At 39.6% G+C, this 23,378-nt stretch overlaps 1 protein-coding gene across 2 annotated transcripts in view; it reads right to left on the bottom strand.

Annotated features, from left to right (window-relative positions):
- MRTFA (myocardin related transcription factor A) overlaps positions 1-23,378 on the bottom strand; it is a 77,486-nt gene that overhangs the window by 48,914 nt on the left and 5,194 nt on the right. The window lies entirely within an intron of this gene.

Genomic DNA, 23,378 nt, shown 5'->3' on the forward strand with positions numbered 1-23,378 from the left:
AAACAAGAGCATTATCTGTGGAGAAAACTAAACTGATAATCCAAGAAGCAGAGTCTTCATATGCATTTGACCTGAGACCACACACAGGTAAGAGGAGGCTACTTCTGTGCAAGCACAAATTCTCACCCCTTCCTTCCATAAATCCCTTCTCCCAACCTAGCAGAAACATCTACCTGAAGATAATCTGCAGCCTCAAATCCATAACCCTCTACTGCAAGCACTAGAACTTCAGAATCTGTGTTTGTATGGGGGCAGCCATCTCATCCTCAGCTCATTTCATGTGTGTCATGAACAGATGCCACATGGCTGACAAATTTTGGTTATACACACTGCCCAGCATGGTACTGGAATTGGAAGTGTCCAGAGAAAGCCACGTTCCAGGTGAGCAACAACAACCAGGAGGTACTCTCACCAGTACAGCTGGTAGCTATGTTGGTTTTTAATTTTGCTAAGCATGAATCATAAGAAGTGCAATGAAGTCTGGGGTTAAAAAATTTTTTTAAAAAAAATACATATATACTCTTGTTATCTTCTTTCCAGGAAAAAAATGAATAGTAATCAACAAAGATAACCACACAGATATTACAAAAATAAAAATATGAATACTCTAAACACTACAGGAACAGTTTCCAATTCATATTCTGTTCCCATCCCAATCAAGACAAAATTTCCTCCTTTCCAAACAGTCTGAGAGGCATTCAAGGCATTTTATAAAGCAAGGCCAGAATTACAATCAGGGAAAAATGTCTCTAATAATGAAAGTAATATCTAAGAAAAGTATTGTTCAACCAAATGCTAGATGGCATCAGTGACATTTCTGAGTATTTTCAACAGACTCTTCTTACTTTGAAACGTTCAACCTTCACCCAGGAAAGAATCCAAACTCCAATCTTCCCGTGAGTAAAAAATACACTTTTGGTGACAATATAAAGCTCTGTAATTGCACTACTCCTGAATTACCACCATATACTCAACAGAAATTTTCATCTTAATGTTAGGATTTGTAAAAGTCAGGTTAAGGTTCAGTCCCACAGTGAACTTTAGCCAGTAAGGTCAAATTACTGCATAAATAGAAGAGCCTGTTTTTGCTTGAGCATTAGCAGTCACGGCACTGTGGAGAGCTGCCTTGGGAAAGAGAGCCAGCACACCACAAGAGTTCTAAAGACAGGATGAAGGAGAAGATAAAGGAACACATTGTCCAGATCTCCCCTTTCAGCAGCAACACACAACTGCACATTGAGTCAGGCCTGATACTCTGAGCAGGGAGGTCCCATAACTGTAGTAACTAAAGAACAATTATCCAGTGCCAGACCCAGTTCTACATTTCCTGGCAAGAATACACTATCTGGATGGTAAAAATGACAAGATTCAGCTACAGACGTCAGAACCTACTATTATTTTGCCAACCAGAGCCTCTGAGTTAGCAGGACACTACAACATACAAAACCTGAGAAACATGAGCTGGCTGCTCATGCAGCAAACCTGCCAATAGCCAGGTATTGCCAAAGCAGCCTGAAGACATTGTCCAAGTTCTGATGAAGAAAACTTTAAGAACTGATGAAGATCTGATCCTTTCAATGTATTATTGCAGAACTGTAGATGTGTACACAGACACACCTTTCTTTTTTTCCTGTGCAGAAAACAGCTTAGATAGAAAAACACTTGGCTGGCTCAATGGTAGTTAGGTAAATCTTTCATTTGCTGAGGAAGATATTCTCAAATTTTGTCTTACAGTATCAAATTTGTCCCACAGCATTATTTAGTGTTCTAAAAGAAGGAGTAATCATCCAAATTATCTGGGCCACAGCACTCCAAAGAGGACATGGATGTGACAGGGCCTAGACTGGAGGATACCTTCTTACACACAAGCAAGCACTTGTGGTTTTCTCCTTGCAAAACATGGAATCTAAGAGATAAGTAAAGGCCAAAAGCAACCTGTCTTGTATGAAACACTGATACCATTTTCACTTGTTTATAAACATAAAAAAAGTTTTTAAAAGTTTAATTTGTTTTACTGGATCTTGGTGTACTGGTGAGAGATCTGAAAGTCTGATCAGCAGTCACATGGACAGAAATATCAATGCACTGTAAGAACAAATAACTTTGACAGTTATCTGGAAATCAGTAGGATAGATTGGAAAACCCATTTGACAGCAGAGATAGAATTCCAACAACAGTTTCAGTTGCTTAACCATTCCAGAAAAGGAGGATCAACCCCACCAATGCACACCCAACATTCAGTGTCTTGCACAACTTTTACCCTGGAATTGGCAGAAGTGCTGTTGGCAAAACAACCACCTTTACCAAGGGCACCTAAGTATTTAGCACAGATTTCTCATCTGAAAAACATCAGGCCCAGTTTTCATAATCTATCCATGAGACATGAATTGAGCTGTACATCCTCTGACTCTCAAGTGTGAAATAAGACACAGAATGTAGGGATGTATTCTTCCTCAAGATGCTGCATCAGGAGCACACAGGCTTGCACAGATACTGCTGCTCCTTCTGGAGGGCATGGAATGCAGCACTTGCATTTGAGGCACCACTCCAAGTAGGGAGTGGATAGTGGTACCTCAAATACACACAAATTTTAATTAATTAATTTCTTGTATCTATCTTCAAAAGCCAGGGGAAGGGGAGAGAGGCCACACTTAACATAGGGCAGACCTTGGATGAGCTCAGCTGTAACACAAAACTGCATCATTCGTTTCTTTCCCCCAAAAATACTGCAATTTAAAATTCAAATTATTAAGCAGAAAATGTGTTCACAATCTCCACCACCACCTTCAAATGTGCATTTTTCTCCTCCTTTCACCTCCAGTCCTCTCTGCAGTTCAATGTAGGTTCTCCTCTTTCCCCCAGTAATAATGTTCTCACAGGACACAACACCTGCAATGATCTGCATGCACATAATTTAGTGATGAAATAGAAACAATGTACTGCTAAAAACTTACTCAGGCAACATGAGAGAGATCTCAGCCAAGGTCTAAGCCAGATAAATCCTGAGAAAGAAGTATGAGCCCACTACATTTGAAGATCTGAGATTTCTAGCAAGCAGACAAAAGCTGGGAAAATAATAGAATGCTGCACTACATCACTTTGAAGCTTTGATGTCTTACAACTCAATTCATTTTATACTTCAAAATAAATACAGACTGCACACTGACACTTGCATTGCTTATTTCTCAGCTAGGGATCACATCTCTGTAATGTGAGTTCACTGTGGATATTCCCAGGATCCACCAACAATGCCTCCCACAAACAATGATCTTTAGGAAGAGGAAGAAAAGTGAGGCTGGGAGCACCGAACATTTTTGCTTCTCCAGTTCTCAGGAAGACCCTGAAATTTACCTACTCTTACATTTTCAACCAGCTGGTGACAGCTAGTGCTGCCATTCAGCTTTCAGAAAACTCCTAGACATGACAGGTAGCCAATGCTAAACCAGCATGCAGATGTAAAAATAGGTCACAGCAGCAGGAATCATGCCTGGGAACCTGGACTTTTGTTGTAACTTTTGAGCAGCTCTTCAGTCCTCCAACCCACTCTGGGATATACCACCACCCCTGCTTTTGGCAAGTTGGCTGTCATTGAGCTGTAATTACTGTGAGTTGAAAGCATAAAAATAGCTGCTGCACAGGGTAGAAAACCTATCAGATGATGTCAAGGCGAGTTTTGAGCCCTCCCTCCCCCCCACCTCCCCTCCACTTCCTTCCCTATGTCACTTTCTCATTACCTCACTGTCTCTAATTCTGAAAGTGCTTCTCTCTGCATCTTTCAGCTGTCAAAGTGAACTTTACACAGCAGCTAGAGCCAAATCAACCCCCAGCCCATATATAAACTCTGCCACCCACTCCATTCCTTGGGATTCAGCCAAGATGTCAGTTTGCCTTTCCCTGAAGACACGAAGCACATGAAATCCTCGATCCCTATCTGCAAAACACTGGACCAAGAAGAATCAGTTGAGCCCAAGGAATGCAACTCTGATCTGCATTTGATTAACTCGATAGATAAGCAGTTTCCAACCAGCAAAGCAAGTCAACATGGTAAGTGAGGTGTGGAAAGGCAGCAGCAGCAATCCCATCCCCCTCTGCTAACAATGAGTAACTCAGCCCTGCCTCTCTCCCAGGCTCTGCAGACCCAAGGAGCAAAGTGTGCCACAACAATGCCAAAACTTTTGATTTTCCCACCTCTCTCCTCCCTAGATCAGGAGCTCAGATGTCAGTACTGCAAAGGGACTCCAGAAATATTGCTACAAGAGCTGAAAAGAGGGAAAAGACACAGGAAGGGAAGCAAAGATGTTGGTTCACTTATGCACCATGCCTCTCCTCCTTCCTTCCTCCAGGACCCACTGCACTGAGCAAGCTGGGTGCGATAAAGAGAAGGAAATGGTCCAGAGGTAATACTCTAGATCATGTGCAAACAAAAGCATTATGTAGCACATGCTCCTGATACTACTACATGTGAGGGGAACATCTGCTCAGAAGGTGTCACCTATGTAGCCAAAGAAAATGGTGCAACTTTTAAAGACAAATTGGTTAATTTAGTTGGATTTTCTTCAGAAAACCACTGAGAGCACTTCTGTCAATTCTGTGCTCTAAAAAGCTGCAAAAACACTCCTTGACTACAAAAAAGCGTTGCCCAAGAAGAGATTTTGAGCCCAGAGAAGAAATGGTGGATTCTCTGACCAAAGCAGTGGAAGGACTCTGTCCATGACAGAAAACTTCACACTAGAGGGTAGAACACAAGCAGAGGGATTAAGAGAAAGAAGTTTTACAACCAGTTCCCAAACAACTACAGCCCACTGAGCATATAAGCCCAACAAAAACAAGCAAGTAAATTAAAAACACATATCCAAGCACCACTTATTTTTACCATTTTGGTTGATAAATTCTGGTTAAATGCAAACACAGTTGCATACCTCTTTACAGTTCAAAGTTACTAGCCCTTCTTCGAGTTACCACCCCGTTGTGAGCCCCCAGAACTGGTTGTATGAATGCTCTCACTCTGTTCCAGTGCAAAGTTAGAAAGATTAGCTCAAATTACCTTGGCTAAGCCAACAAGCTTCACAGTGAGAGCTCACACATCAAGAACCACATCACAAATGTGGGCTGAGTATCTCCAGTGCAGGGCCTTAATTGAGAGCTGCTCCAGCTGGAATCACAACAGAATTCCATATATTCCTTTAGTTCAGCTATTATCCATTTTGCTGTAAAATAATTACTCAGACCAAAGGAAGTAACAGCTCCTTGCTCTTACCAAAGAGCAATAGTTTACTTGTTATAAAAGAATCAGAGGTTTCAAGCCAGAGACAGTCACTCAAGGTTCAAATTAAAATTGTTCTTATCAGCCTTCCTGCCTACAGTTTATCTGCTAATTCACCCACATGCTCCCCAAATAACTTCAGCTTCTCCAGGGGTAGGCAGATGTGCTCACACAGGTGCAGATGTGCATTTCCCCACCCCCACCACTGCCCACAAGCAGGAACACTCAGAGGTTGCAGAAATCACACACACAGAATGAGAGAGAATACTGAGTTGGAAGGGACCCACCAGGAGCATCGAGTCCAACTCTTAAGTGAACAGCACTGACATGTGAGTATACACTGTGACCAGTGGAGAACACTGAGCACAAGACTTTTCAAAACATTTCAAAACATTTCCTCTTACAGATATTCCAGACTTTAATTTAAACCACTATGAACAAGCGAAAACAGCAAAGTCCAAAACATTTGGTTTTGCTCTCAAGAGCAGAAAAACAGAGGAAGTTCTGGCTGCCAAACCAACGGGGTTAGTGAGCAGGATAGAGTGGAAAAGGAAGCAATTTGAATTTGTCTTAAAACAGCAAATTGGTTTTAGGAGGGAGTAACTGGGAAAGGACAGGAAGAAGATACCCTTCCCCTCATGTTAAGGCATGTCTAAGAGTTTGAGAAGTTATGTCACTAATTCCTGTGGTTGTTGAGCAAAAGCTATCCTGCACTTCTCTCTCCCACATCCTTTAAATGTCAGGCAATAAAAGGTTTCTTCTCTATGAAACCCTCCTACTTACTTCACTTACTGCACAAGAGGGTTACCTGCAAACATTTGGAAAATGCAGTCTATTTTTAAAGTACCTAAACAAGAGAGGAAACAGCCAGGCTGTACTCTGTGCTCACACATTGCTTGTGGAAGGATTAGCAAACCCTTCATTTACTTCTCAGCTTGTACTAGCAGAATTGCTACTAGGTAAACCTTCATTACAGGACTGACTTTTGCCCAGAAAGCTACTTCCTTTTCCAAGCACCCTGGTTACATGGGCAGTAACAACGCTATTGAGGCTTAATGTGACCATTATTCTTGGTTAATCTGATACAGAATTGCAATCTCAGAATCTAGATTGTAATTGAAGGTTATCTTTCCCTTATGGTAGCAGAGATTTTCTTCACAATTTGAATAAACTGCACTAATGGAGATATAATTCTAAAAAGACCATAAACCATCCCATTCATTTAATAAGTTAGTAGCCAACCCTAATCATTTTAGATGTGGGTTTTTTCAACTCTTAACTTTTTCTCTAAAAGTGGTTCGAGTCCTTTGTCACAATCAGGTAGCAGTAGAGGCTTGGTTGAGGTAAAGTAGGAGACCAAGCTTTATGATACCTCTAAACCAATTCAGTGATCAGCTGCCAGCGAAAGCAGTGGCCTTCTTTTCCCTCATCATGGATGCTCATGTCACCTCACAGTAGAAAACTGCTATTGTCAGGATTATTTGAGATAGGAAACAAACTTCTCTTTATAATATATAGTATAATGTATAGTTCTTACATTGCCAAAAATCTATAAATCACCTCCAACATCAAATGCTCAAACTCCTCCTTTAGTGCTGAAATTCAGCTATTCCCTGGATATATCAATGCAAATCTCAAGCTCTCATGGTGGCTTCAACAACTGAATTTGCTTCCAATATAAAAATATAGTGTGTTTGAGTTTTAATCTACAGCTACAACCTAAATTGAGCCTGAGACAATGTCAAGGCACACAGCCATGATATGGTTAAACTCATGATATGGACACACTGATCCTGGAAAGAACTTCCATACTTTCTTGTATGGATTCATCCTCTCTCCACACATGCAGACCTTTCAGACCTTAAGTGAAACATAAAGCACAAATCCCAAAAAGGGGAGAATTTTAGACTAGATTTTAGTTTTTACCTGAATGCTGCTAAATTACTCAGCTTTTGATTAGCAAGAAAAATATTCTTGTCATATTACAGTGGAAGAAGTCCTTTAATGCTTTCATGGGACTCACTTGCCTATCACTTTAGGAAGATGCAGTTTTGACAGTACTACCATTCCTTCTCCATAGACTACATTTTTAAGTGAATCCTATTCTGCATCAACCAAACCACAGGTTTACTTTCCTTTATCTAAAGGGAGGGGGGACAAAGATACTGGCCTCCTTTGCAAGGAGCATGATTACTTTTAAAACAAATTTTATCTCATATTCAAGATTTCTGGTAATGTCAGCCACGAAAGCAAAGAAAAAAGGCAAGTAGCTGTGAGGGCGTATCCTCTCCCCAGCAAAACCTGCCAAATCTTAGGAGTTTTAATCACCAACTGGCCTAAAAGCATTGGAAGGCACGTAGCCTAAGCGCTTATAACTGTAAAGAAAAGTGTGCTTTGAACATAATGTTCTAATTCAGACATCAGCTTTCTGTTCTGCTTGCCTCCTCCTAAATCTGTAAGTTCACCTGAAACAATGTGCAGAGAAGTCTCTTCAGTCACAATTTTCCATTAGCTGCCTCACACCTGTTTAAGATCTTCCTTTCTTGCCTTGGTATAAGTTACCAGAACTTATCAGTCAGAACCTCGCATTTATGGATTCTAATAAATTCAAATCTATTTCAAAAAACATTTTGGTTGGATAAACTAGGTTAAAACAAGTAGAGAGATTTACATATAACACAGAGTCTGTGTGTCCGAACTGGAATTAGGAATCTGTGTATCCTCCCTCCCCTGGCTACCAAATCTATTTTATGAATCCAGACACAAGAGAGGGACCATTAAGGTGGGACTGCATAAAAGCAAACAGGTGGAGGATCTAATTGAATAGACAAACATGCAAAGGGAAAAGATAGGGTTTTTAGATGGCTGCCAGTTGTTATGATCTGGCAGGATTTGGCTGCTTGCTCCCAGTACATCTAACAGCCAGCTAAACAGAAGTCCCTTGTGAACAAACTCTTTAGAACAAAACCAATTTTAACAGAACAGACATTGCCATATGCTTACTTTTAGCAACTATGCTATAGTAAGGCCAGAACTGACTATGAATTCACAATTCTCTCCTATCAGAAAATATTTTTCCCTGGGTGCAACAGCAAATCTGTCTTTAAGTTTCAGCTACAGAGTGCAGAGACAGACCTGGTGTAAGAGAGGAGAGCAGGGGATACTGTCTGCTGCCTGTCCTGACTCAGTGAGGCTTTGACACTGCAAGACCCTCCCAGAGAAGCTGATGAAGTCAGTCTGAGCCAGTTGAGGAGACTGTGAGGTGGACTGAAAACTGACTGGCTGGGCCAGGAGGGTGCAGCAGCACATGCTGGGGGCCAAGGGGCTGCAAAGCAGCTTGGCAGAAAAGGGTCTGGGGGTCCCACTGGACACCAAGGTGAACATGAGACAGCCATGTGCCTTGGACAAAGAAGGCTAAGGAAGGCACTAGGAGGAATGTTCCCAGCAGACCGAGGGAGGTGATCCTACTCTGCTCAGCCTGGATGAGGCCACTCCTGCAGTGCTGGCTCAAGCTCTGAGGTCCCCAGGAGAGGAAAGCCATGGCCATACTACAGAGCTTATCCATCTAAAAACCTGAAGGAATGGTACAAGGACACAGAGCCAGACTCCTCTCAAATGTTACCCAGTGACAGGATCAGAGTCAATGGGGACAAACTGGAACACAGAAGGTTCCCTAGAGACATCAGGAAAGGATTTTTTTATTGTGAGTGCAACTGAGCACTGGCACAGGTTGCCCAGGGAGGTTGTGAAGTCTCCATCTATGGAGATATTCAAAAGCCACCTGAACACAGTCCTAGGCAACTGGCTCCAGGGAAACCTGCTTGAGCAGGGGGGTTGGAGAAAATGACATTCCAACTTCAACCATTCTGTGAAAGATGTGTAACCACCCTTTTTCCAGAGACTTCTTTGTCTGTTCATAGATAGGTAACAACCTCAGAGTGAAATCAAAGCAAATTGTAACATGACAAACCTCATACTGGGGAAATGCTCATATTTTTAATATCCTTCTAAGAACCACTTACTTCTAATTTAAGTCTTAATATTTTGAATCTATAATGCACTGTATATTATTCTTTGGTAGCCAATCTTTTCCATCTCTTGGACTTACCACCCAGCCACTGCCACCATTTATAGGCTCCATGACCTAGAGTTCCATAGTTTTCTCACCCTACTTACGATTTCAGAGTTGAAACTGTTTATCTGTTCCCTCAGCTTCACTGTTCAGTACAGAGTTTAAGTGTTATTACCCAAGCCAGATGAAATAATCTAGCATTATGCTCTCATCATTCCTTCTTTTGGAGGGCTCCAGGTTTCATAAGAAAGTTCAGTGAGTTAGAGTCACTGATCCATCAGAAAAGTGAGGGGGTTTTAATGGCTTTGTTTTCAAAAGTGAATTAGACTCCTCTAAAGTCCAATTGTCCAGGCTAGCTGGGGCTGAGCAGTAGGTGCACTCAGCTGCTACTGCTGCTGCAAAACAGGAGTGAAGGAAAGTACAACCCAGTCCCCTCCCTTCCACTGGTCACGACAAATCATTGGAACAAATAATTGAAACTGCTTTGTGTTATTTCACCCTTGAGACAAGCTTCTTCATTTTTGTTTCAATTTAGTTTCTTTATTTTAGTTTACCATAAAGATATTGGGTCCCAAGAGACAGAGCTGCCACATTTCTGTTTGGAATATCTTGAAGATAAACACCCAGGCATGTGCTGTGTATAGACAGCCAGAGCATGTGAAATAAAATCAACACTCTGTGGGCACATCAGGATTACTCTTTGTACTACAAGCACACTAGATACTTAATTAGCACAAGCACAACAGTTTCATGATATGTCAGATTTATTATGATTATGCTGCAGAAATGTTTGGGATTTCTGAATGTCCTTCCCTCTCAGTTAATGGAGCGCAGTTGCAGCAGGGCAGCCAGACTTCTGGAAATTCTGCAGAAGTGTTAGAAGAACCCTCATGGTCCAGCATGGGGGAGGAGGCAGAAGGAAAAAAGTGGGCAGTCTGGGAAAATAAGACATTATACAAGAAGCAGTACCTGCTATTAAATCAACCCCTGGAAATTAGGTTCCCACCATAATTTAGGCCCCTGGCTCTCCACAACCAACTTCTGTTACAGGAATAAAACTATGCACAGCCAGCCTCCTGATACAAGTTAGAAAGAAGCACTCAAGTACTTGACAATGCCAGAATTATGATCTTAGGACATTTTTCTCCACTAAGTCCTCCCACACTTTTCTGTTTTCTGCTCCCAGTTCTTCTCTCCTCTTCCCCTAAATCAGTTACTCACCATTTTTCACTAAAGAAATTATTTTCCCCCCTGCTAACTCTCCAAATTAGTTGCTACTCAAAATTCTAAATCAAGCTCTGCAATCTCCTGTCCCAATTAAATCAAAGGAAAGAGTAGCTCACATAAATAACATTTGCAAGATCCAGTTTTAGCTTCTAGATTTTGCAGCAAAGTTTCCAGTCCTGCTTCAAGGCCAGAAGGTTAAACATTTCTCAATGACGCAGGCTCCCTTAGCAAGAGAGAGATGAGGAAGGGGTCCAAAAAAACCTCATTCTTCCCAGGCACTAAATCAACAACCACAGCAAACAGTGACTGCCTCTCTCCAAGGAAAACTGGGAGGAGTGGAGCAGGCTCTTATTGTACGCAGCCACTTTGTCTGTCACCATAATGCAAAAGCCCAGTACGAATAGAAGAAGAAAAATAATCATAAGAACAACAAATTTTTTAAAATCCCAGAATGGAGATCATGTGTTGTGCACTATATAGAAATCATAATAAATTAAACAGCAAACAAACAAACTTCAAATTCTGTAGAGCACTGCAAGTCTGTTTAAAATTGCTGTTCTTTTCTGGTCCATTTAAAGTTGCCAGTAACTTTCCAGCTTAAACTTAAAAGATGCTTTCACTTTTAAATGGGCTGAAGTTTTCGTGGCTTAGAGACCACTTTTCATACATTACATATTCCAGAATCTCATTAATCTCTCAGTTTTCAAGGTAAGATTAGGAATAGTGGTTTTTCCAAAAGGAGTCTACTGATCTGGATCTTGTTCTTACTTATTTGGAGGTAACATGAAATCAGCAAAGATGTACTGAAAAGTTTTCTGTTTATTTCAGTTTTTAGTGAAGGAACATAGAAGGCTCTAAACTTTGGGAATGTTTTATAGTAATTCTAGCTCAAGGTACCTTCTGAACCAAATGTTTTGTGAGTTGCAATCTTTCATCAGTGGTACCTCAGTATCACATAGTAACTTTAACAAATCAAAACACTCAATATATTTTTAAAAGGCATATATTTGAGTTGACATCAGTGAACACAAAGTCCAAATCTCAACTAATGAAAAACACAGACAAGGAACAACAGTTTCAACCAGAGTATCTCCAGCAGAATAAAAAAAAAAAGAAAAAAAAAACCTCCTCAAGGTCACTTATGATTACAGACTGATCAAGCCTGCTTGTGCTTCACTGGAAGCTGCAACTTCTTTATTTGGGATACTCTCATTTTTAAGGAAAAACAATCAGGGCAAAGAAAATGGAAGACTACAAAGAATTACAAATACATTTCTCAACCTACTTTTCACATGGGATAATTAGAAAGGTTCATATCCTGTTGGGGATCCAATGCGGTGCATAACGCCTGGGAAACATCATTAACATTATGCAGAGGATCTGATTTAAAATAAGCATCACTACAGAAAGATACAAAAAAACCATTAAGCAGGTCACATTAGCAGATACTATTTTAGCACTTGCCTACTTTAAGAATATTGTAAGTAAATGGAGTTTCTTCTAGGGAGAATATTTTGCCTGCATTAAGGTTTGCATCAGTTTAACTACGAGGAGTTATTTGCACTGAAAGCCACTGACACATTTAACATTGAAAACTAGAAGACTTTTAACTGAAGAGAGAAATTCTAGGACAGTTGTCCAGCATGAGTGAGAAATCTAACACTTTTTAAAGCAGTGCTCGATAAATTTATGTCGGGGGCTATATGACAGGATTACTTGCAGCAGCAGGGGAGGGGCTCTGCCACCCTGAAGGGTAATTCCAGTTCCAATGCTTTATAACTTCCTACCTACCTCAACTATTGCTACATTAGACAGTTTCCTTAAACCACACTAAAGTTAATCACAAAAGGAAGCTGTGCCAATGTAATTAAACCAGTTCTCTATATTGATTTTGATGGTAAAGTTCTCATGACAAAGAAATTGAGGGGAAAGGAGGGCAATATTTCTTCTGTTAAGGCAAAGATTCTAGTTTCACCCCCATAAAGCAGGGCTTGTGTTTCCTTAGCCACAAATGAAAAACCAGACCACCTCAAGAGAGCCAGCTGAGGTTTCTCCATTTAAGAAGACAATTTGGAAGAAATGCCAGTCTCTCCTTGGAAGAGCCCTAAGATCAGAACAGCAGAGGGTGCTGTAAGTCTGAACTGAGGTGCAGCAGCTCCAAAGCAAGGAGAATCCAGATGCAACACGAAGCTGAAGGTTACTCCAGATTTTGGGCTGGGTTTTTTGTTGGGCTTTTTTTGTGCTGTAGGAGTCATTTGAGACTGGTAAAAGCAGACAGCAAACAGGTTAATACAAAAATTCATTGATAGTAGCTTCCACATAACATCAAACAATAACATCAGAGACAGTTCCAAAACCTCAAGAGTTACCTATAATCCCACTGATCTATACAGCTCTGGACACAGACTAGAACATTAGAGATTGATTCACATTGATGCTTACACATAAAAAAATTGTACTTTAAGGTCTACAATCAAAATGTAGACCGGACTTGGATCCCATTATTAAAAAAAAACCCCTAATTATAAACTCTAATGCAAATTCCTGCTATCACACAGGCATGGAAACTTGAGCACTTTGTTAAACATTAGCCATCTCTTAAATGTGGCAAACACTGGATAGCAAGGAGTCACCAGGTAACTGGGAGACAGAACGGATGTGTGTCTGCAGTGCATCCCTTCAGGCAAAGAATGTGCTGTAATCATCATACCACCTTAGAGAGACTCAGCATAGCACACGTTCAGATATTCATCCAGAACCTAAGTTAGTGGCAGGCCACGAAGATGACTATGCTCTGCCTGAGCCACAAAAATGAAAATAATCAGTCTGAGCCTATATACAATCGATAATAATTCCTATACAAGTGTGCCTAAAGACCCCAAAAAAGAACCTAATGAAAGTAATCCTTTTTAACTTCTTTTTTCCAATGCATTTGAACTATCTTCCTAAAGAAAAGTTAATTCATATTCATCATGTAAATGAGTGGGTAACTCACAAAGTATGATGACAACATTATACATAATGCATTAATTTCACAGAAAGGAAGACTCTGTTTTGATTACAGTTACAACATATAAAACCTGACATGACTTTACATGCCTTTTAAGCTTTTGTTTTGTTTTTAATAACAATTGATGAATGATACCAAAAATTGCAGTATGATGATGGCAATCTTACTGTGTACACTGGAAACTGGTTAAAATGCACACACACACACACCCCTAAAGTTAATTCTCAGAGCTGGATTTTAAAGTAAGCTGGAGCCATAAGAAGGGTTATGAGACAAAGCAGTCAGTGAATAATCATTTTGTGTCTACCACATCTCTACTGTTCTAGAACAAGTGCAGCCTGTCTGTGGCCCCCTGCAAGTTAATCTTAGTTCACAGAAGGAATAAGGGCAAAAAGCTGCCTGAATGGTTGTTTTCCTACTCTCTTTCTTAATCTATAGGGTAACACTTGCTGTATAAAAAGAATAAACAGAGTATTCTCAAAGCACATGGAGAAAAAAAAATATTATTTTCAAAAGATGATTTAATGCTTCAACAAATACTTACTACAGGGACAGAGAGAGTTCCAGGAGTTGCTTGTTTAAGTTTAAGGTTGTCAGTAGAAATAGGTACTGCTCAACTAAATTATTCTAATGAGTACTCTTTATTGTAGACTGTCATTCATGACACAAAAAAATAGAAAAAAAGAAAAGCATCTTTTATATATTTAGTTTCAGTACAATCCTTTAACTCTAGTTTGGCTAACACAACCACGCTGTGATGTGCTTACTCAACAGTTAATCACAGGGATAAAAGGTAGCAAAAGGTTATGTTCAGATCTTTCATGAATGGAATAGCTCACTAATGTGCAGCTTACAGCTGTGCACTCCTCTCTCCACGTCTTGTAATAGCTAACCCAGAACTTTGTGCAGTTTGCAGCACAAGAATTTCCATATTTAAAGCTGACTTCAGGAACATCCCATTTGCTGCTTCGGAAAGAATTCCCAGTGCATGATGACGATGAGGCTCACATAACTTTGTTCAGTCCTTGAATCACATGCAGGATTCTGGTTAAAAGCCAGTGAAGAGTCATTTTATCACTACTCAGAATATACACACCCAGGGAGCTGTACCAGTAACTGGGGAACTCTTTACACTTCCCAGGAACTTGCTACCTAGATACAAAAGGGTACATTTCCAAATGCCATCGATTCCAAACACAAATCAAAAGTTCTATTTTTAAAGTAGTAATGAGGCAAACTACAGAGCCAGGAATGTTCTCCCCTCAGCTCCACCCTTCATCCAAAACCAAAATCCCAATTCTGTTGATTCAAGAGCTCATTGCAATCCTGAAATTCCAAGCTGGAGGAGGGAGGAAGAAAAGGGAAGAAAAATAAAAGTTCTACTATTCAAACAACATGAAATGCAAAAAATCTCACAACCACAAAAACCTCTCATTAGAAAATGAAAACAGCAGCAAGGAAAAAAAATCTTTGTAATTGATGCTTGAAAAAGACAAGATGAAGTTAGAAAGCATTTTACTGCATTAAGGAAAGGTCATTCCTCATGTACTAAAAGCCAATACTGAATTTCAAATCTATTTAAAACAGGAATGAGAACACCAACCACAAAGTGCAGCTCTGACATTTGTCACTCGTGAAAGAGCTGAGGAGGGGGACAAATCCCTTCTAAGAATACACTGATATGCTCTCTGTCCCCTTTCTTCCCATTAAAAGCAATTTAGCAGCTGACATCCCTAAAGCACTTCAACTTAAATCCTATAAAGAGGGAAGAAAAAGAGCCTGGGAGTTGTGTTTTGAAAGAAAGAATGAAGGGATCAGCACTGCTTTTTCCTAAATTGAATTTAATATATCCCTAATCTGCTAAAGTAGCTCAAAAATCCAACTTTTCCCCAGAAAGTGAGCTAAGTTTTGCATTTGATTCAAAATAACACTAATTTTTAGCTGAAAGAATTGTTCCTTTTTCAGAACCAGCTGGATACAAAGCAAATTAGACCACAGAAGTCAAGTTTTATCCACTACAGAGAACTAAATTATTTCTGTGCTCATCTACAGTGCTGACTTCAAAACAGTTCTTCTTTTGTTCTCTAAATATGCATGGAAAAAACCCTCTTGTTCATCTAAACCAAACTTCTGACAGTTTAGAACCACCTGCTTCTGGGTTTGCATACCTGTCTTGATATCTAATAGACTTTTAAGGTTTTTTTAAGCAGGTCAACGGAACAAACATATCAAAATCCAAAGATGCTATTCAATAGACTACCCTACACTGAACAATCTTAATTTTTTTCAGTATGCTCACAGAAAGAAGATTAAAATGGGACAATTTTTAATGTTCAATATATACCAAGACAGTGCAAAAAACATTGTTGTGCACTGAAACAAACCAAAGCTACCAAGAGCAGTAAACAAAGGTTTTAAGAAGAGCAAAACCATAAGGAAATAGAATTCATTAACAAAAGTAGCCATTTGTCCAAGTGCTAACATCCATTAATTGTGGCAATGCACTGTTAGACTCCACATGACCCTAAGAGGCCATAACTCTTCTCCATCCATGCAAAACTGATCTGAAATTTAGGGTTTCTCTCTGGCTGGTTGCACCTCTGTAGGTGTACTGCACACACACTTCTGCCCAGCCACCTGGAGAGAAGCCATAAAAAGCAATTTGTGACAAAACCAAATACACTTAAAAAGAAAGTGAAATTATATTTGAAAGATTGTTATTTAAACACAGAACTTGCACATAGAGGCCAGCAACACACCCAAGACTCCTGAGGTTTCCCCCAGTTGCATGAGTCCCTCATATGGCTGTTCAAAAACATTTAAGTGTTAGTAAATTGTAGATTGTGTCCAAAATAAAGTATGCTTTAGCACTCTTGCCTCTCCATTAAAAAAAAAAAGGAAAAGAAAACATAACATTCATTGCTCATTCCTTCAGTGGCCAGTCTGTTACAAAGTCAGGTAACAACAAAAACTATTTAGTCCATATCCTGACTGAACAGTGACCAACAGCAAAAGAATTTGCAAGATCTCTATATGGGATAATTAGATAATAAAACAAATAACAAAAAGGCTTCAGGGGAACAAAAAAAGAGGCTACATAGGGAGATTAGGTCGAAGTAGATAATGGGAAGGAAACGGCAAGCTTTTGGAATCAGCAAATAAATATAAAGAAAACAAATGATTCAGATGCTGAAAGAGTCAAGGCAGCAAAAACACCAAGTGACTCTTTGAGAAAAAAAACACTAAAGAGAGAGCTCCCACTGCTAAGAGCTTGGTACAGATCTGCACATCAGCTTCATTGTCAGCAGAATGAAAACACACAAACTGGCACAGGGCTGGTTCCAAAACTACGAAACTGAATGTGGAATTGCACCCCACTGTGTATGTCTGCATTTTGAATGACTGGATGAGTAATACCAGTTCTTTAAATAAGTTTAGTTGTCCAATGAGATGTCAAATAGAGCGGTTACCTTTTTGATTGTATTTCTGCTTTTTTTTTTCTGGGTCTACTGCTTTTTTGAAATGTCTTTTCAGCTTGATTTTCACTTTTACTTTTTCCTTCCTCCACTGTCAGCACTGGCATTGGTTTTTTTACTCCTCCTTTTTTTCAGTTTGACAGGTGGTTTTAATTTTTCTCTGGTTAATACACTATGCACCTCACTGTTCATATTGCTTCAGTTATTCTTTGTTCTGAAGAAACAGTCCCTCTCTGCTTAAGCTATTCTGCTTCCAGAAGAGTAAAGTTGTAATGCTCCCCCTCAGTTCTTTCTCCAAAACATTAACAATGTTTTCTCATCTTTAGCATCAAAGGAGTTGCTTTTCATGTGCCCACCAACATGGAATACAGAGACTACGTCCTGGGTGACCAATGGCTTCAGATACTCCTGCTTCTTGAGTGGACTCCCATCAATACCCAAGCAGTAAATGAGCACAGCCTCATGACCTGCAGTCTTGAAGAATTTTTGGTCTATGGAGTGCAAGCTGTATAAATTCTACCAGGGTAATTTATTTACCCAGCTTAGGTCATGATTCTCCTATTTCTTCAGCGGATGTTTGGAAACTTTGAGGAGTTGACTGGGATAACTTTCCATCTTCCATTTTTCCAGTAGGGCTTCTGGAGATGAACATCAGGATGAAGAAGATTTGAGAAGTTAAGTCTTTCCTCAGCTAAGTCATTTTCCTCATTCTAGCACTCAACAGACAGGAGATCCAAGTTCAGCCTCTGAAGTCTCAAGTAGTTTGCCCAACACACAGCTACCTCACTAAGCCAAACAAGAGCAGCCACCAACAACGTCTAAAGTCTCTAAATATTACAGCTGAACAAATTGGCCTCATCATCAAGTAGCTGTTTTCCTTATCTAGAAGCTTGTAATACACTTCCATTATTCAAGACAGATCTTTAAAACTTATAATGCTCATGGTTCCTGTTGTCACACTCCCATTTCCCCACCAATCTTGTGAATCCATTTATGTAAACATTTGCCTGCTTCTTGCTTAAGATTTTTCCAGCAGTGGTTGATCCAGAAGAGAAGAGAGTGGCTGCTGATGGAAGAGGTGCAATAAATCTGTATCACTCATTAAGGTAAATTAAACTTGCCAGGAAATTGCCTCAGTGTTACTGAACACTGCATAATCTAGGACTAGGGTTAGGGGATTTAAGCAAAAGCTCCACACAAGCACTCCTTAGTGGGAGAAACTCTCACCCTCAGAATTAAATGACAGCCTCAGGAGTTACCCTAATTTGGAAGAGACAAGAAACACAGCCACACAAAGTTTTGAGAAAAAGCAATACTAATAAGAAGGCAGTTTTTCTAATTTTAACAAGTGTTACCTTATTATGTCATCTTCCTGAGAATATAATGCACAAATTCAGTTACAAGAACCTTGAAATATAAATTTCATGGCTGTTCTTTGTTGGGGGGGTGAATTTAAAAACTGTTAGAAACAATGCATGTTAAAGTCAACATCTTTTTTCAGACCTTCACGTAAGAGCTTTCTTCCCAACAAAGCCAGATTAGACACTATCCTGTCATATGCATCCTGTTCAATACCAAACACCTTATTAGTGTCTAAATCCTACTTCCAAAATTCACAGACTGGAAGAGTACAACCAGAGGAATGATGTATTATGTACAAATCCTCTTCTGAATTGAGACAAACACTATGTAAGATCTAGGCCTGTCTTTCCTATTTACAACAGGAGATACAAAAAAACCATACTGTGGTTCTCTAAACAACAAAGAATATGTCAGAACTATAAAATAAAGGTCATATAGGATCTTTATAGCCATAAAAAATCTTCACAAGTATTTTAAAAACATACAAATTAAGTTAGGGAAATTAACGTGGTCAATTCAGGAAAAAAAACCCTAAAAACCAAAACAAACCAAAAATAACCAAACAAAACCCAGTAATTTTGGCAGCAATTTTGGGGGGGGAATTAAACTAAGAAATTATTGTTTTACTTGTCTCTTTCCCAGTCACTACTTAAGGAAATGAAAAGGCATTTGACTTTCAGGAACAAGTACATCTTCACACTTTTGGCATTACCGATGTGCTGCTTTTCAGACAATGCTGCCCAAGAGATTAAGAGTACACAAACCCAAACTCCTAGGCTACTACAAGCTTGTGGTCAAATCTTACCAAGGTTGCAGTCTCTGTTCCCATCCACGGAACAAAGCCATTTATATCTACATATGTATTTATTTTCATGACTACATAATGTGCTAGAGCCTCAGATAAAAACACCCTACAGAAGTATCTCATGCTCCCATTAACAGATAATTCTCATTCAAGCATGGCTTACATGTGAGAAATGCAACCCTGTACATATCTAATGGGTAAGCACAGTATCACCAGAAGGCCACAGGACTTACAAATGAATCATGCAAACAAAATACCACTGGCATTCTCAAGGAAACAGACTTTCAAGATGTAAAACAAATATTGGAAAGTTTCTAATACAAGTTTTTCCTAAACTACACAATTTAAAATCTCTCCGAAGTATCAAGAATATGTTTAATCAGAAAATATTTAACAGTAAAAACACATAAATCAGTTAAAAGCTAAATGGAGGAGAAAGTCCTTAGAACAAGTCTTAGCTTTGACTTGAGTTCTGTAATCTCCATAAGCCATGTAAATTTAACACTTGAGACCAACAAGGGAAGAAAAGAGATAATTTTATCTCTGATGAAGCTCTAAATTGAGCAGTACTTAACATCCAAAAAGTACCATTTGCAACCTGCACATGAAATCACCACGGTTCTCTAATTTGTCTTTATCTGAAGTCACACAGCCTCCTGGCACTTCCTATATAGTTCAGCAACTATGATTCACAAGAAAAAATTAACCACAGGCTATGTTTGGAGTGGTACCTGATTGGAGTGTTGTCATCTGCATTTCTGGTTCCAGCAGTGTCATGTTGATTCTCTTCTCAACAGTTACAAGTCCTTATAGACTACTCTTTATATAGACATAGATATGTTAAAGAAAAAAAAAATAATCCAAGAAGACCTCTCAACTTTAATCTCATTCAAAACTTGCAAGACATTCTCATCCTTCTATCAGAAAACTGCGCCTAGTGAGAAAACTCAAGTCTTTCAATATGCAGTCCTCTGCTTATTCACTAGAGGCAAGTTGGAACAGCCCAAGATCAAATAACTGCTAGGAGAAAAATGAATACTCCAAGGGAGAGCAAGATGTGAAGTTTGCAGAAGTAAGGTCCGCCCCTTGATGCTCTGTAAGTGGAAGGGAGGGGGGAGGAAGGGGTCAGAGACACCAGAACTGGCAGTTTTCCCCTTTTATAAGAGGAGGATGACGTCTTGGGTAGACTTGCAATCCCCTAAGGGGCTCTGCTGATGAGGCAATTTCGTTCCAAGGACAAGGAGACCCAGTGTTAACATAAACACGCAGATATCCTCAGCTTTGAAACAACATGGCCAAAGACATATACATCCTGCTGATAGATCAGTCACTTTTCTTCAGTCTTTGCCAGTCCCTTTTCTCAATAACTAAACTACTCCCCTAATCAACTCCCCTTGCTGATCACTAAACCTGAGTTACTCTAACAAATGGTATTGTCTGCTTCTTAAAAACAAAAAATCTGCCCTTTGTCATTCAGACTTTTCCCACTGTGGATCACTCCCTCCATCTAACCAGACTACGGGTCAAAAAAATTCAGTCTTGTTTCCCACATTCACATTAACAGTTTCAGATTATTTGAGATAGTGGACAAAAATCTTACAGTCAAGTATTTATTGAGTAAAAGATAAAAATAGAATTAAGTATTTCCTCACTAGATGATTCTAGCTCGCAACAGAAAGGAAATTCAGTCTTGGTCTCTAAAGAGTCTCAGGTAATTTGCCCAACAGATAATTTAATTATCTTAACAAACTAATTCCAACGCTTCTGTCCCCAGAGCATCATTGCCTTATTCCCCATCTTTCCACAAGGCTCATCATCATTTCTCTTTAGGTCATCTAAGTAAGTAACTGCATATATTTGTACCAAGCCCTGAAATACATTGAGCTGGGCACATCTAAAATACAGACAAATTTTTAGATTTTAAATCCCTTTTTACCAAGTCAGAATCCCTGTCCTGCCACAACAATGTGCATAAAAATGAGGAGCTAGGTGTGCAAGACTGCTTAAGCCCTATTTTCTGATGCTTCTAACATGAAATAACTTCAGGACTTCTCGACCACTAAGATACAAGAACTCCCCGACAGCTGCTTGACTGCTGAGGGAAGAGCATGGCAGGTTTTAGCAGCATATCTTCCTTCCCACACACAAACACACCTGGAGCTTTAAAGAAGGCAGGAAAAACTCATTTAGCAGCTTTAAACAACGCAGGAAAACCCCTTAAAGTGATGATATTGTAGTATGTATCTGGTTCTCACACTGCATACATCAGCAGTGTGCTGTAGAAGGACAAGGATCAGCTCGTTTGGGTTTCTCTCATACTCAAATGCCACCTTTGCAGCCCTACATCTGCAGCCAGAGCAGGCAAAAATCACAGGCCTAAAATGTTCCTTCTTGCTATGCAATCTTTATGAAAAGGAATTGCAGCAGTGCACTGTATCCTGAGCATTCAGAGACACCAGTGACAGAAATAACTCACTTTACCACCTACTCTGAATATTCATATGCATCGTAAATAGAGGAAACCTCCATTTTTAGCAGAAGGTATGCTTGTTTTTATTGTGATATATGGAAATATAAGAGGAAGCAGTATGACCCAAGTGGAAAGGAAATCTTTCCTACAGTTTCCAGGAATATCACTTAACACTGAAGTATGCACGTGTGCACTGTCGGTGACCACGAAGAGGCAGATGAAATTTAAAGCATTAAGCAGGATGTTGCTCATTTGACCAGCAAGGAAGATGAAGACTGCACTACCAGATGTATTCCAACAGATTCCTTCATTATACTTTGTGGCAATGTATTGATCATGGCAGGGGCAGAGCTATAGCTCCAGAAGTGGCTGATGGTATTTCAATAAGAATGAATTATAGAAAGCCACACGTTACAGAAGCAGCAAAGGTCCCAAAGCTAGGATTCAGCTGGCTAAGCACTAACAGCAACTGACTATTGTGAAATAGTGCAATCTTTCCTTCATGGAGCAGCCACTCTCTGTTTAAGTAGAACACATTGAGAATCTTGCTGAATGGCATTCTCCCTTTAAAGAGCCAGGCTTCCTTTCCCAACTACTGCCCTTAACACTCAAAACAGCAAAACCAGCAACAGAAGTCCTTACACAGACAAACCAGCGGCCCAGATCTGGGCCTGACTTGCCTAGCAACCAGTTTAAATTCATGAATTCAGGAATGTTTTTTAAACAGCTATCAAATTGTATGTCTAACGTTTATCCAGCAGTGCTGAACCTTGAAACCTCAAAGGCAAACTGAAGTCAGAGAAACTAGAAAGGAAAAACAGAAGGGAGAGTAATATTATGAGGTAGTGATTGTAGAAGGGTGTTAGTCTTGTTACCTTGATAAGGAACAAAACTTTTTTGAGAGCTAACTTGTTAAAGCCACTCCTTTAAAGCTGCCTTTGGCATTATTCTTTCCAGCTCAACTATTCCCCCATCACTACTTAAAAGTTTGTTTAAAATATTTCAAGGAGATTACCCTTTCTCAGTTGTTTGGTAGCTCCCATCAGTAACAGGCCAGTCATTTCTGTCATGCTCTGGATCTCATAGCTCTATCAGAAACTTTCAGACAGCATGCTAAATTTATAGTCTCCTGGGAACACAAAGTCTCATAACACAAATCTAGCCAAGACAGACTGGTTGTTTTTGTTCTAACAACCATTCCCCTTACTCTCACACAAGAGAAAACAGCAAGCCTCACTGGAATGTGTGTGAAGGACAGATCAGAGAAAGCTATATGTTTCCTGTCTTGGTCCTTTTGCCACAATACAGACTTAATCTTCTTCACATCTAAGTTCTGGATGAGGCAGTAACCACCACTTGGTAATTAAATGTAACTGTGAGTCTCCAGAAGACAGATATATACTAGGGAAAAAAACCCAACAAACAAAAAACCAACAAAAAACCCCACTAGGGCTCAAAAACTGAGAAAATTTCAGAATACTCTCATCTCTTTAAAGCCCTTTCTCGAGAAAAAATACCATCCTTGTTTATCAGTAATCATGGCTAGCTTCTCAAATGAGTTCATGAGTCACATAATTTACTTTTTTAAACGACAGTTTATGACATGATTTAAGAAAACATTGTTTTTGTGTTTAAAGTCAGAATAACAGGAAGACAGCAATAAAATTTGCAAACCCCTTACAAAAAGTTATAT

Source organism: Camarhynchus parvulus, chromosome 1A (genome assembly GCF_901933205.1).
Source record: "Camarhynchus parvulus chromosome 1A, STF_HiC, whole genome shotgun sequence".
In the NCBI taxonomy this organism is placed as follows: domain Eukaryota; kingdom Metazoa; phylum Chordata; class Aves; order Passeriformes; family Thraupidae; genus Camarhynchus; species Camarhynchus parvulus.